The sequence below is a fragment of the Oenanthe melanoleuca genome, chromosome 3 (assembly GCF_029582105.1).
Source record: "Oenanthe melanoleuca isolate GR-GAL-2019-014 chromosome 3, OMel1.0, whole genome shotgun sequence".
In the NCBI taxonomy this organism is placed as follows: domain Eukaryota; kingdom Metazoa; phylum Chordata; class Aves; order Passeriformes; family Muscicapidae; genus Oenanthe; species Oenanthe melanoleuca.
The window spans coordinates 85061702-85075312 of NC_079336.1; the positions used below are offsets into that span (position 1 = coordinate 85061702).

General features: G+C 41.7%; 1 long non-coding RNA gene across 1 annotated transcript in view; it reads left to right on the forward strand.

The window, feature by feature from the left end:
* The first annotated feature begins 1268 nt into the window (after positions 1-1268).
* LOC130250531 (uncharacterized) overlaps positions 1269-13611 on the forward strand; it is a 46939-nt gene continuing 34596 nt past the window's right edge. The window contains exon 1 of the long non-coding RNA XR_008839996.1: positions 1269-1438. This is a non-coding gene — a long non-coding RNA (uncharacterized LOC130250531). The remainder of the gene's footprint in view (positions 1439-13611) is intronic.

Genomic DNA, 13611 nt, shown 5'->3' on the forward strand with positions numbered 1-13611 from the left:
GATCTGCAGCTGTCTTCAATAGCCTCCTTGAAGGAGGTCTTTTTTCATTGCATGTATAACCACTGCACGTTGCTGTTTCGAGCAGCTGTGTCTTGGCTGCTCTGATATGCTCCTTGCTGGAACTATCTCTTAAAACTCTGGCCAGCACCTGAAAAAATATTATTATTTAAGATGACATTAACTTCCAGGTTCCAGCCACAATTTTGAGCTGGGTACATGACAGTTGAAATAGGAGATGCTGTCTGTGCCCTAGAAAGCTTATTTTTCTATCTGCAGACACTCAACTTTGAAAGAGGAAATGGGTGAAGGCAAGCTAGCATTTTTCATCCAATGTGAGCTGGCTAGATGAGTCAGGGAGATTCTTAACAGGTGTGAGATTGCAGTAAGATTGGAGCAATCTGGCAGAACTGAAACAAATCTGATTTAAAATTCCCAAACTTCTGTCATTCCACACAGTAGGGGAAGGAGCTCGGGAATGGAGCGTAAGACTGAATTTCAGCTTCTCTTGTTGCTGTTGCCACATATTCTTGAGTATTTATATATACTATTTACCTATATTTCACTGCTGTGCTAGACCCAGAATTTATATGTTGTGCTGCTGTATTCTGGAAACTGTTGGTCTTGCACCACTGGCATGGTTTACTAGGAATGTGCCCAAGTAATCTAGAGTGACTGTAACTATGCTGGTACAAGAATTTGAATTCAGAAATTGAAAGGGCACATTCACAAAGGAAAAAATTGCATTACCGACATTTGTTAACCAAAACATGGTAACTAGCTTGGGGTAAGAGCTTAAGGCTGTCCTCTGTGCTAACAGGCCTGTGTAGGGAAACTGGGTGAGCCCTGGGGTGAAAACTGCAAGCTGCTGAATGCAATGTTCAGTACTATGGCTAATACTTACTTCAAGTAAGGGGTCCTTTTGTCCTACCAAGTATGAGGTATTGAGATGTTTTGCAAATATTACGTATTTGTTTCTGTTAATACGTTATTGGCTAGTTGATATTTTGAATAAAAATAATAATTGTAAGAAGCTTTAAAAATGAACTCTTTACAACTGATCTTTTAAAAATAATCAGAGCCAGTGAAGGAAACTTGAAACATTCAGTAGTTTTAGCAAGAAAATCGAGGAGGGCATCTTCTGAAATTCTCTAATCTTTCTGTTGCAAAAAACCGAGGCAGTGAATTTATCTTAAGCAATTGCTTTTGGAAAAACATCCTTGCTAGTAATTCCTTTTTTATTCACAGAATATCCAAAAGGAGGGAAAAGTTCTTGAAGTAAAAAAAAAAAAAAAATTCGACTCGCTGCTGAAGGCGTTAATACGACGCTAACGAAGCATAGCCTTTCCGAAGCATAGCTGGCAACAGTTCCACCCATCTGTGCCGAGTGGGATGTGCAAGCAGAAGTCAGGGCTGAAAGCCCTCCACCTGTTTGCAGAAAGTAAGTGAGCCCACGCTGAAGTTACTCAGCGTATTCGCTCTGTCTTCGGCGGTCTGGGCGATGTTGTTACTACTGCTTTTCTGCTGTCTCATATCTCCCACCGCCATGTGCCAGCTGATAGGGAGCTGTGACATACCACACCCCCGCGGCCAGGAAGGGGGTCACATGGACTGCTCTCATCCAGAGCACTTTAAAGAAACTGATAAGCTCTATCTCATTTAACTTGGCCTTTGGAAGACGCTTGTGGAAATTTCTGCAAAGGAGGTGACATCAGTTGTTGTCACAGCTGCTGTGTAAGTCTGCGAGGCTGCGTCTGTTCAGTATCTGCCTGGGGTGTGTATGCGTGTGCAAGTAGATATTGTTCATAGATTGCATTTAAATCAAAACCAGTCCACATGAAGCTGGCAAGAACGTTCACTTGCTCAGAATAGGTGTATTACCGTCGAGACTTGAGGAAAGGATGGAGCACGTAAACTTAATAAAGCACAAAGACAACCAGCTTTGGAGGGCTGGCGTGTACATTTGAAACAAACCTTCTCCCTGGGGAATTCCAAGTGTTAGCATGTGGGACATACTCCAGCTGCTAGCTGCTCAGACTTAAAATAAACCAGGCAAAATCCCGTATTCAGGCTCTACCAACTGAGGCAAGCTGCTATTGCAAATGTTTCATCTCCCTTTTTCTTCCAGTTCGGTCAGAATGACAAGAAATATTTTTGAAAGGGCATTTAAACCCTTAGTATTTCACACAGCTTTCCTTGTGCTTCTCTCTAGTGACGTGTTTCTCAACACAGTCGTAAATTTAGCAAAGAATCTGGTTTGTACAGGTTGAAACACTGTCCCAGGAAGGCTGGAATTAAAAAACAGGGTGAGAAGGAGTATTTCTAGCTTGTGTGACAATGGCATTGCTACCAATACTGCTTTCCTAATCCTAGGCACTTTAAAAATCTCAGCATGACTTCATTTACAGAGAACTATTTGCCTTGTTGAACTGTGGAGACCCTTTTTCTTAAAGAGAAACACATGTGACTTAAGGATGGTTGCTTCTTTCTTCTTTCTTAACATATTGAAGAGGAAATAATTTAATATGTCTGTGGAAGACTCCATAGCAGGATTTCAGGGGAAAAAAAAAGATGTCTGGGAATTGTATGATTGTTTGACAACTAGACTATGAATAACTTTGAGGAGGTCTGAAAATAGACTAAAGTACTGTTTGCTTTGTCTTGTGGTTTGAAATTTACTTCAGGACTTTTAAAAAAACTTTATTTTAATAACCCTCTGACTATAATTTATTTCTAAGATACTGAGATACTTGGGAGGAGTGGGAAACAATCAACTTAATGCAATCTATGCAAATAATGTCTAATTTTTTTTCAACAGTAACCTATGTGAAATTTCATTCATCAAGACTACTCAGTTTTTCTGTGATAAAACCTGTTGTGCAATGCAATACACAACATTTAGGAATTCAATGCTCTTATTACTGTCAAAGCATAGATATTAAACTCTACCAGTCAGCTTGAAAAATTTATATAAGTGGCTGACACGACCAACCTTCCTGTTTCTTCTCGTCTTCCTTTAGACACAGACACACAAATTCTTGTTCAAAGCAGCAGGCTTATCCAGGATATATTTATAAGGGTGAACTCTGCCAGGCTTTGGTTAATCATATACAGTGCTGGGAATATCTTTTGAAGGTATCCCGAACACTGTGGCAGAAGTATTTGTCACTCAAACTATTTATAATTCTAGGAGTTTGGAGGGCAGAGAGATGTTTATGCTTTTCCATATGAAATGGCACATATGCCTTTTACACAAAAGGCATTGGCCATGCCTATATGGACACGTCAGGCAGCTCTCGACCATGCTGTGTTTGTGAAATGCCACGTTTACACCCTGAACACAATTCTGGCTACTTGATTGACCTTCCTGTGTCAGAATGACTTTGTAGCTCTGTGAATGTCAGCTTGTTCTCAGATGGACCTCTAGCTTCTGTGGATGATTGGAAGAGGTCAGTGAAGGGTACCTCAAAAAAGGTGAAACTGTTCTTCATGTAGCACCTCCATTAGAAAGTCTTTAAGGGCTCTCAAGCTGAATAAAATTAGGAGCTGTAGCACTAACCACATTTTTTTTTTTTTTTTTTTTTTTTGTGATGACTTGTAAAACTATACTAAGGCCAGTCAGTCTTTGAGAAATAAGATTGATAAGCATCACAGGTTTTTTTCTTTATTTTCATAACCACCTCAAGCAATTAGTTTTGAGGACTTCTTGGTGAAGTTTACGTGCAGGTTATCCTTCCCTCCTAGTCCTTCTTACGTCTCTTGAATTATTCTTAACTCTGTGTTTCTGGGAATCAGAGGCAATGTATAGACACAACGCCTTCAGCAGGCACGCCAGGAATGTTATGAGGGTAGCAGGCTTCTCGTTTCCCTGGTCACTCAGAAGATTTATGTGCCAGTATAATAAGAATGAATGATTAGCTGTCGTTCATTGACAGAGACCTTGTGGGTCTGTCTGTGCGCAAGAGGTTTTGGGAGTTGATAACCTTTGTGCTTCAGGTTTTGTTTAGAATGGATTGAAGTGGAGAAAATGGCTGTTGGTAGATGTAAAACTGGACAAACAAACTGAAGGGTGTTAGCCAAGTTCTGGCAGTAAAGCTGAAAATCTGAGTTATTTATACAGCTGGAAACAGAGTTGGGGTATTTTCATTATTTTGGGACACAGCATTGATTTTTATAGAGTTATGGGATGCTCCTGCCTAGGATTTCAGTCTCTTCTATTTTTTAGGTGTCTGTGAGGCACTGTGATATATTACAGCTTTGGTCTAAGCACCAGCCAAGTATAAAAGGAGGGGCCAATTTTGAACTCTGAAACTGAGAATTCTCTAGGTCACTCTAAAGTTGCCCAGAGACAAGGCAAGTTAAAGTATCTTTTTTGCCATTCAAAAGCAAGATAAAATGTCCATAGACAGAACCACTATTACTAGTATATAAGTTATTCACTTCAACACCTTTCCCATATCATATCAAGTTAATGACTATTTTGTGTGTCTGGTATACATCCAGAACCCCTGTTGTAAAGTCAAGGTTGCGTGAGATAACCCAGTTTGCATTAGTAAATGCTATAGAACACTATATGATTTTTACAAATATCATAAAGCTACATAAACCATACTATTAAGATTTTTTTCCTAAAGGACAAGAAGTAAAGATTAAATACTGAACTCTGATTTTCAGATATGTTACATATACCTCCCTCACCTTCACATCATAATAGCAAATTATTACCTGAAAGATAAGAGCCAGATTTTTTTTGCTCTTTTTTTTTTTTTCTTTTATATATCTAAAATATAACAATCTCTAGAAGAAACCTAAGTATTATCTCTACTGCAACCACATTAATTCCAGAAGAAACCTCTGCCTTCTCTGGTATTTACATTTTCCTAATATCCACTTCTTTAAAGTTTTGGCTTTCTCAGTGGTTCCAGCAACTTCACATAAGGTTTTGAAGCTGATTTAAAATTTCCGCATGCATTTTTGCATTTTCATCAAGAACTCAAACTGGGACTAAAGGACTTATGTCCTATTCACAAGTTACCCATGTGCAAAAACATTCTTCTGAAACATATGGGAAAGAAATGTGTGCCTTTACATGCATGCCTGGAAGGTAATTGGGAATCACTGTGCTCCATTTTTCAAAAATAAGAACCATAGACCCTCCTCCTGGAATAGCATGAAGCACGCACGTTTCCTCTCTGAAAGGCATAAACTCAGCACTTCTATGCGTACCTACGACATGGTGGCTGGAAAGGCATCTGGCAGCGTTCCCTTAACAATGGTCAGATCACCATGCTCCTCTCTGTGCTGGCAGTAGAGGGGACAGGGCATTGTTCAGCCCTGTGCTGTTGTCCAGCAGCCCTGGAGTCGGAGGCATGGCCACGTGCGGTGCTTGGCGCTGACGCCTCGTGTGCGCCGTGCACGGTACGGACTGTGATCCTTGAGAGCTGATCCAGGCTCTGCTGCAGGCAGGAGAGCCAGCCACAACTGCCCTGTCCCAATGCATGCTGCAGCCAGGGGAGAAGGAAGGGGACAAAACCCCTGCCCGTCTTTCCTAGGTGTGAACATGCGCCTAAATGATTTCATTCAGCCCTGAACTTGTAATGGAAAATCTTGCATGGCTACAACTTAATATATCATAGTCTGTGTTTGTGACTGAGTTGGCTTGAGTTAACAGTGCTTTTAGAGATACACTGCTTGCAAAACATGCACCACTAGCCAAAGTATGCCTTTTATCAAGATGGGTTAGAAATATCCAGTGCTTCCCTACAGGCATGTCCCTACCTGTAGCTGAATTTAATAACACTAGATTATTGTAGTGCGGTTTTTACTGGATTTTTTTTCTTCCTTCTTTTGAATCTATTTACTTAATTTTCCTACCAACAAGAGAAAAACACAACTATGAATACTTGGAAAAGCAGGGTCAGATGGTGAGACTGGATTGAAAGAAGGTATTTAGATTCTTCGGATGGCGCTCAAGAGAGCTGTGGGCTCAGCTATGCTGCACAGCCAGGTGCACTACAGAGATCCCCGAGCTAATGCCACGATCGGAAGCTCTGTTAGTGTTGCTCTGTTCTCCCTGGGCTAATTAACAGAGGTGCCTCTCAGCATACCTAATTAGCTCCGTTCCTGCAGCATCCTCAGGGCAGGGCTAATTAGCGTGGGTGCTTTGCTCTACAGACATGGCTACATTGCCTCTGGGATCTGAGCTAGCATCCGTGCACGGCATTGCAATGTACCACGTAGACAAGCCAGCTTCCTCAAAGCTACCTCAGGATCTCTCACAGCCCTTTGCTGTGTAGACTTGCCTGGTGCATTAATGAGACCCCAAAAGTTTATGCAGGGAGAGGGATAGCAACTGGGAATGTGGGCCAGAGGGTAGCATTTTGGAAAGCAGATGTTTCAGGATTAGTCCCAGATTCATTTGCTTTTACTTTACATCTACTTCTTACCTTTGCCTCTACATCTATTTCTCACTTTTTTATTAAAAACAGTGTTAAAAGTAATCGCCACCTGTGGTAGAGGCAAGCAAATAGGCCTATATTAAGCAAATTAAGTCTGAACCTGCTACCTTGCAGTTTGCTGGTTTTTGCTTCTAGCAGCTAAAAGATAGTAATGAACTAACAAACTGAAGCATTTTTAAAGCATATTTCCCTATTGCTCTGGTCAAATAATAATGATAACAAAGTATTCTTTATGGTTTTACTGACCCTGCTCTCTCTAATCTTTAAATGCTTTGCAAGCATGAGTAAGCACAGCTTCATATGAGCCCGTGATAAGGCAATACAATGATTCCCATAGTGTGAGCAGTAAATCTGAGATGTGAAGAGCAGCCAAAAGTAACTTGCATTTATTAGAAAGAACGTATCCTCCCTGGTTTCACTTATTCTTGTACCATGCTTCTCAGAATTTCCTTGTACAGACATTTTTCTTATCAGGACTATTTTACCTCACTGATAGCAATTGATTGCAGGTTCAGTTTAGCTGAGCTGACTTGAAAATGTTGCATTGCACCAAATGAGAGTTGCAGAAAGGTGGCTCATTATTCACAAAGGGGCTGTACACTGTAGAGGGCTGATAAACAAAAGATCCACTGTTTCTGTCTTCTGCTTACAGTATCAGTAGCAACAGGCTGCACTGATACCTTCCCTGGTAGCTCAGCCTTGCACAGGAAAACAGGGCCATTTTTGGCTGCAAATTTTAGCCTCTTCATGGAGTCCTCAGGAGATCAGAACCTCCCAGGAGCTCAGTGGGAGACTCTTCCCAGTAAGTGGAAAAGGTCTGTCAGAGACGGCCTAATGTGCCTCTTAATCTTGTTTCACTTTATTCTCTTCATTCTAAAAACCTCAGAGATACATAACACACAGCTATCCAATTTTCTCTCCTTCCCACAAGGAAAGTCTGTGGCTACACCTGCGTCATATCTGAAGTGATCTTGGGAGTGGTGTGCTGTGCTCACTGTGTCTTTGTGCTCTTGTTGCCTATAAGCTCAACCTCCTCTGGCAAATGATGGTGGTGCCCATTTGTGAAACACTCAGTCTTCTCTGGGAGAACAGAATGGGATGTATGGAAGTGGCCTGGCGGATGTATGGAAGTGGCCTGGCCAGGCAAAGGGAAGAGGCAGCAGGAGTTCCTTTGCAGCCATGTATACTTGACATACACAGATCAGACAAGAATGCACACCAGCAGGAAAAAAAAATCTAGACAATCCCTAGCCATGTCTTTAAATGCAGCCTTAAGGATGGACTCTGCTTCTCTCCCTTCCAATAGGGAGAAGGGCTGTGAGACACTGAGCCTTTGTAGCATTTCTCTGGAAATGCAGGAAGGAGAGGGGTCTCTTGCAGCTAAGTCACCCTGTGGCTGGTTCCACATCCACCTACCAAACCCTGCTGTGGTGCAAAAGGGGCCCATCCTCCTGACCTTCCTGCTTGGATCAGTTATGAGTTTTCAAGCAAGAGATGAGCAAGACTTCCTAGTTAGACTCTGTACAACACCCTCTTCAAAGAAATGACCTCTGGCTTTAATGGATGCTCGGATGCCGTTAGTGAACAGCATTATTTACATGTATGGATCCTCCTCCTCAGAAACTCCAGGAACATTCCTGCTTGAGCTATGTGCAAAAAAAATCTGGGATTAAAAAAAATGGCCTCCTGAGCAGAGAGGAACAAGAAACAAAGAGATGTGTGTCTCAGCAAGACTTCCACAGAGAAGCCTCAACATGTGTGCAAGGTGAAAAAGAATAACAGGGTGACGTCAGCACTGGCTGGCGATGGGCAAGGGAGGGCCCTTTTCATCACAGTCTGGCAGAGAAACACAGCTTCAGCACAGGGAGGAAGCACAGATCCTTACCTCAGAAATATAAATCCCTTTTTAATAAGTGACTGAAACTGTAGGAGTTCCTAAAGAAAGACAGCTTTCCTGCTCCCTGTACCTTTAACGCTTTCCCTGCCTGATGGAATGCTGCTATTGCTTTCACTTTCCTGCTTCACTCTCCTGGCCATTGTGGGGAAAGTGAGTGAGCCTGTTACCTAACACAAAGAGGGCTCCAAAAGGTCAAAAATCAATGCCAAGACCTGCACCAGAAATAACTAGAAGCCAGGGCAGTTGCAGAATGCCCAGTGGGTGTATGATCCCATGGGATCCATAGACTAGGCTTTTAAAGGAAAAGGCACCCATGTTCTTTTTGAAAGTAATTTTTTCTTTCTTTCTTTTTTTTTTTTTTTTTTTTTCTTTTCCCTGAGGCTTAGGTTCCAGTAACAGATTCATCTTGCTATTTTGAGAAATGCCTTTAGTCACCTAAGCCCTGTCTATAGTCAATGAGGCTAAATAGGCATGTCTAGAGGACAATTCATCCCATGTGTGTTACTTTGGAGAGGTGGGGGTGGTGATGGTGAAAATAAGTGCCCCTGGGAAGGGTCTGCCTGCTCCAGCTGACCACACAGGGAGGCCAGGGAACTTTCTGGGACTGTTTTTTTGTCTGGCAAAAATGTGAGTATTGCAGTGCTGCCCATGGTTTTAATTTGGCTGAAGGAATTGCTGGAAAATACAAGAAAGAGGTTGAAGCCCTGAACGTTATCCAGGCATCACAAAGGTGTAGGTAGGGGTCCACACCTCTGAATAAAGGATGTAGATAAGGTAAACCTTCATCAATCTAACATACTTGTACTTGAACAATTGCTAGCAAGGCCTGATCATAAGATAGGAAATTAGTATTTGCATACTGGTTTTGGTCTTTTACTGTTGAAATTGTGATCGGGTTTAGAAGCTATAACAATTTACAGAGAATATGAAAATTACTTTGTAGCACTTTGTAGATAAAACATAATGAATCACCTAGTGCCATAATGCAAAATTTTCCGCTCCTGTCCTTATATTTTATTCTGATATCTGCAATTCACCACTTTAAACAAAGCAAATAGGTTTTTCTTTACTTTGTGCCACAAAAATCAAGGCTAGTTTTCATAGGAATATTTTAATATCGAGATAAGAGTGGCCAACCCAGGTTCTGACACAATTTTATCAGCGCAGTCTAACATATAAATCTCATTTCAATAACACTTGCCCTGAATAAAAAGCAGGTATGCTAGCACAGACGAGAGATTTCCCAGTCTAATGCATCCCAGATGATTCCAGTCTGGGCATATCTGTGCAATCTGAGACTGGCAACTGTGCCTTGCTCTCTGCTGCTTTTGTTGGAGCTGGTGGCCAGACGAGGTGCACAGCCCCAGGCAAGGCTGAGCTGCTGGGCTCTGAGATGGTGCAGAATTCTGCTGAAAAGGGAAAGACTCATGAGAACAACTTGATTCTGTGCTTTTTTCCACCAGTGGCTAATTTTAGCAAAACTGTCCTTAGCACGTGCGCGTGGGAGGGCAGACATTTCCTTCTTTACATGACCTTTGTATAAAACCAAATCCAGAGCAGTGATTTTTTTCTCTCTCTCTCCTATTTTCAAGTTTCTGGAGTCTCACTGATGGGAAAAAAAGGGGAAAAAAACCAACTTATAGAATCTGTGGTTTGTGCAAAGGAGCAAATTTAAATAGGAAGCAATTTAGCAGAAAGTTTCTTGCTGCAACTTGAAACTATACCAAAACATTTATTCTAAAATCCCAGAGCTGTTTTCCTGCTGTTCTGTTCATGACTTGATTTATGAGTTTATGTGTGCCTAACAGGTAGAACTCTGGGCTGGGATGTATATTTTTGTTCAGGCTACAAATCCTTCCTGTGCCCTCTCTCTGCTTCTCCAGCTTCCCATGGCAGCAGAAAAATTAGGGTATGTGTGTAAAGGTGCTGTTTTCTTCCTCAGCCCATTGTGCTGGCTGAATGACTCATAAACCAAACATTGATAATATCAGCTGACAGTTATTTAAACCTGAGGTTTCAGGTTGAGGAGTAACAATGCAAACATAGCTTGTGAGAGGCTGTTTGCAGTGCACGTGCTTGTGTGTTGGATCTTGAGAACTTTTAAAGGTTGTTACACAGAGATCCATAAAGCAAAATTAGAAGATGATGTAGGGAGTCCACGTTGAGGTGTCTGTCTTTGTGATGCTATTGAGATGCACCTGCTTCTTAGGTACACCCCAAAAACCTGCAGCTCATCCCTAAGTTCAACACCTCTAGTTTTCCTTGCAAGCATCTTTTGCCAGTAACAGGATTGCTGGTCACTTGTGACTGCCTCCTGAAAAAGGAGGAATAGAATGCAAGTTTTAAAAGACATTGCTGTTGGGTAAGTACCAGCAATAAGTTAAGCTATGCCTGGGAATGTTCCCATTTGGGCCATGGTCTTCTCTGCCCCAACCCTTTAGAATATTCTGGTCATTTTGGAAATTTTGGTCATTGCAGAGGTCACTCCAAAGGCAGGCTGCATGCAGCCACCCACTTCCACTAGCTGAAGAAGGCAGCAACACAGGCATGGGCCATTTGCAGGAGAGTTCTCAGATATGGCCACAGGCAGATTTCATAGTCTAATTCTTTCAACACAGCTATATGAACTATGATGCTGTCAGAAGTGTTTAAATTTAGAAAATCTGCTTATGCTGTAAGGCAGAAAAGTATCTGCTTGCCCCTTACACAGATTTTTCTCAGGGTGGATGGACAGGTAGGTTGAGGGTTGGTTTTTTATTTTTAAAATATGATTCTATTCCACATCTTCTTTCATGTAGAGTGAAGAGAGTTGCCTTGCTGCTGCTAACTCTTTATGGCCTTACTGCTAATAACTGATACAGATACCTAGGTGAGAAAACTTGCTAAGCCCAAAATTGAAGCAGCAAACCACCAGGGAATATACAAAGCCAGCCAGCAGCAGACAGGAACTTTCTCAGTTCTTGTCCTTTCCTATAGTGGCAACAGGAAATGGAAGAGCCTTTGGGATACAGCCTCACTTTTCCTCTTCTTACATTTAGGTCACTGTATCTTTTTCCAGCAGTTGTACACCCCTAAGCCCTTCCTTGCCCTCAGAAATTTAAATATGCATATTTTTCTGGGGAAAGCGGAGAGATTATAATTTATGATTGATTATATTATATTTTATTAATGTAGGCAACAAGATGGCTTAGTTTAAATGTTGAAATACGTTTTTTTTATGTTTGCTTTCTGGTTTGTGGAGGTTTTTCCCCCTAGAAAATCCATCCAAAATCTTTACATTAAAAATGCCACTCTGGACAAGAAAAAAAAAGTGAGGTTCTGCTTAGGCAGTCTGTAGGTGTTTTAATAATAGGTGGATTACTGCATTCATGTCATCCTCTTGTAGTGATTTTGACTAATTTTTCTTGTTTTGGGTGAAAGGTGAATTGGAGGTTTTTTTGGGGGAGGAAATTCTAGTTAGAATTGTGGGATGACATTGAGAGAAATGGTTGGATCTTTTGCCTATAGACCTTCTCCCAGGCTGTGATCTGTTTGCCTATATCAATTGACAGCACTGATTTCATTGTGTTAGCTACATTGCACTGAATTGTATATTCATTTAGGAACAGGGAGACTTTGATCACACTGACGTGTGTGACCCTTTAGGCTTAGTCTTTACTGAGGTTATTAAGTTAAACTGCTTAAAACCCTGGAAACATTTGTAAACAAAGCATATGAACACATTAAAATGTCCTAGAACAATTTAGAAACAGTATAATTAGTGTATGGAGTAGCATACTCCCAGTGCATTTACAATTCAGTGTTTGAAACCAAGCTCTTTAAGTCCCAAACTGGACACAATAATTAATTTCAATCACCTAATCTCCCCATTATGTGTTCACAGTTCATCCAAAGACTCATGAAAAATTCATAATTTCCAGGAACAGGAAATTCTTAGAAAAAGCTGCAGTTGAACATTGGAAACTGTCAGACAAAACTTAAACTTTATCAGGTCTTGTTTGTACAAGTTGGGTTCAGTTGATTCAATTACAAATTGTTCAGTCCTGTTGTGTGAGCATGACCCAGCTGAGATATGAGACTGGAGCTATTTTTCTGAACCCCATCCCAGTGTACTTCACAGCTGTGTCTTTTTATCTTCTAGTGTTGTTTTGGACAACAATATAATAGAAACCGTACAGACCTCCATTTCTGGTTGCTAGCAGTAACACAGCAATGTCTGTAAAGTGATGCAGAATCCTGAGTGCAGCTCAATCTCCTGATTTCCTTCATGCTACCTCCCTTATGTTTGGTCCTGAATTTGAGCCAGCAGTGCCCTGGCAGCCAGGAGGGCCAGGAGTCTCCTGGGGGGCATCAGGCACAGCATGGCCAGCTGGGCAAGGGAGGGATTGTCCTGCTCTGCTCTGAGCTGGGGCAGCCTCACCTCCAGTGCTGGGGGCAGCTCTGGTGCTGCAGTGTAAAAAAGACATTAAACTATTAGGGAGTGACCAAAGGAGGGACAAGAGGATGGTGAAGGGCCTTGAGGGGAAGCCATAAGAGGAGTGGCTGAGGGCACTGGGTCTGTTCAGCCTGGAGGAGACTGAGGGACACCTCACTGCAGTTACACCTTACTCAAGAGGAAAAGAACAGGGGCAGACACTGATCTGTGACCTGTGGTGACAGTGACAGGACTCAAGGAAATGGCACAAATGGTGTCAGGGGAGGCTTAGGTTGGATACCAGGAAAAAAAATTCACCCAGAGAGTGGCTGGGCATTGGGAGAGGCTCCCCAGGGAAGTGGTCACAGCACCCAGCCTGGCAGAGCCCAAGAAGGTTTTGGACAAAACTCTCAGACATAGTGGGATTCTTGGGGTGTCCTGTGCAGGGCCAGGAATTGGATTTGATGATCCTGATGGGTTCCTTTGAACTCAGTTATTCTGTTATTTTGTGATTCTATTCACAGTATTTTCAGGTGTTTTTCCAGACACTGATCTTGCTTGTATTACCTCGCAGAAAATAAAAAGCCACAACTTTGGAAAGTAGACAAAATCTTCATGAATCTTCATTCTGCACCTTCTTTGAATGATGAAATGCTTTGTGTTTTTTAAAAAAGCTTGTAAGGAAAACCCCTTCCCAAGGACTTCATAAAACTTTGTAATCCTCTGTCTTTATAATGACAGATAGAAGAGAAAAACACTTTAATGACCTGGAGGTCATCAAAGTTACTTGTCCAAATAAAGATCAATTGTATGAGGTCTGTTGCATGGGATAGGTGATAAGAATA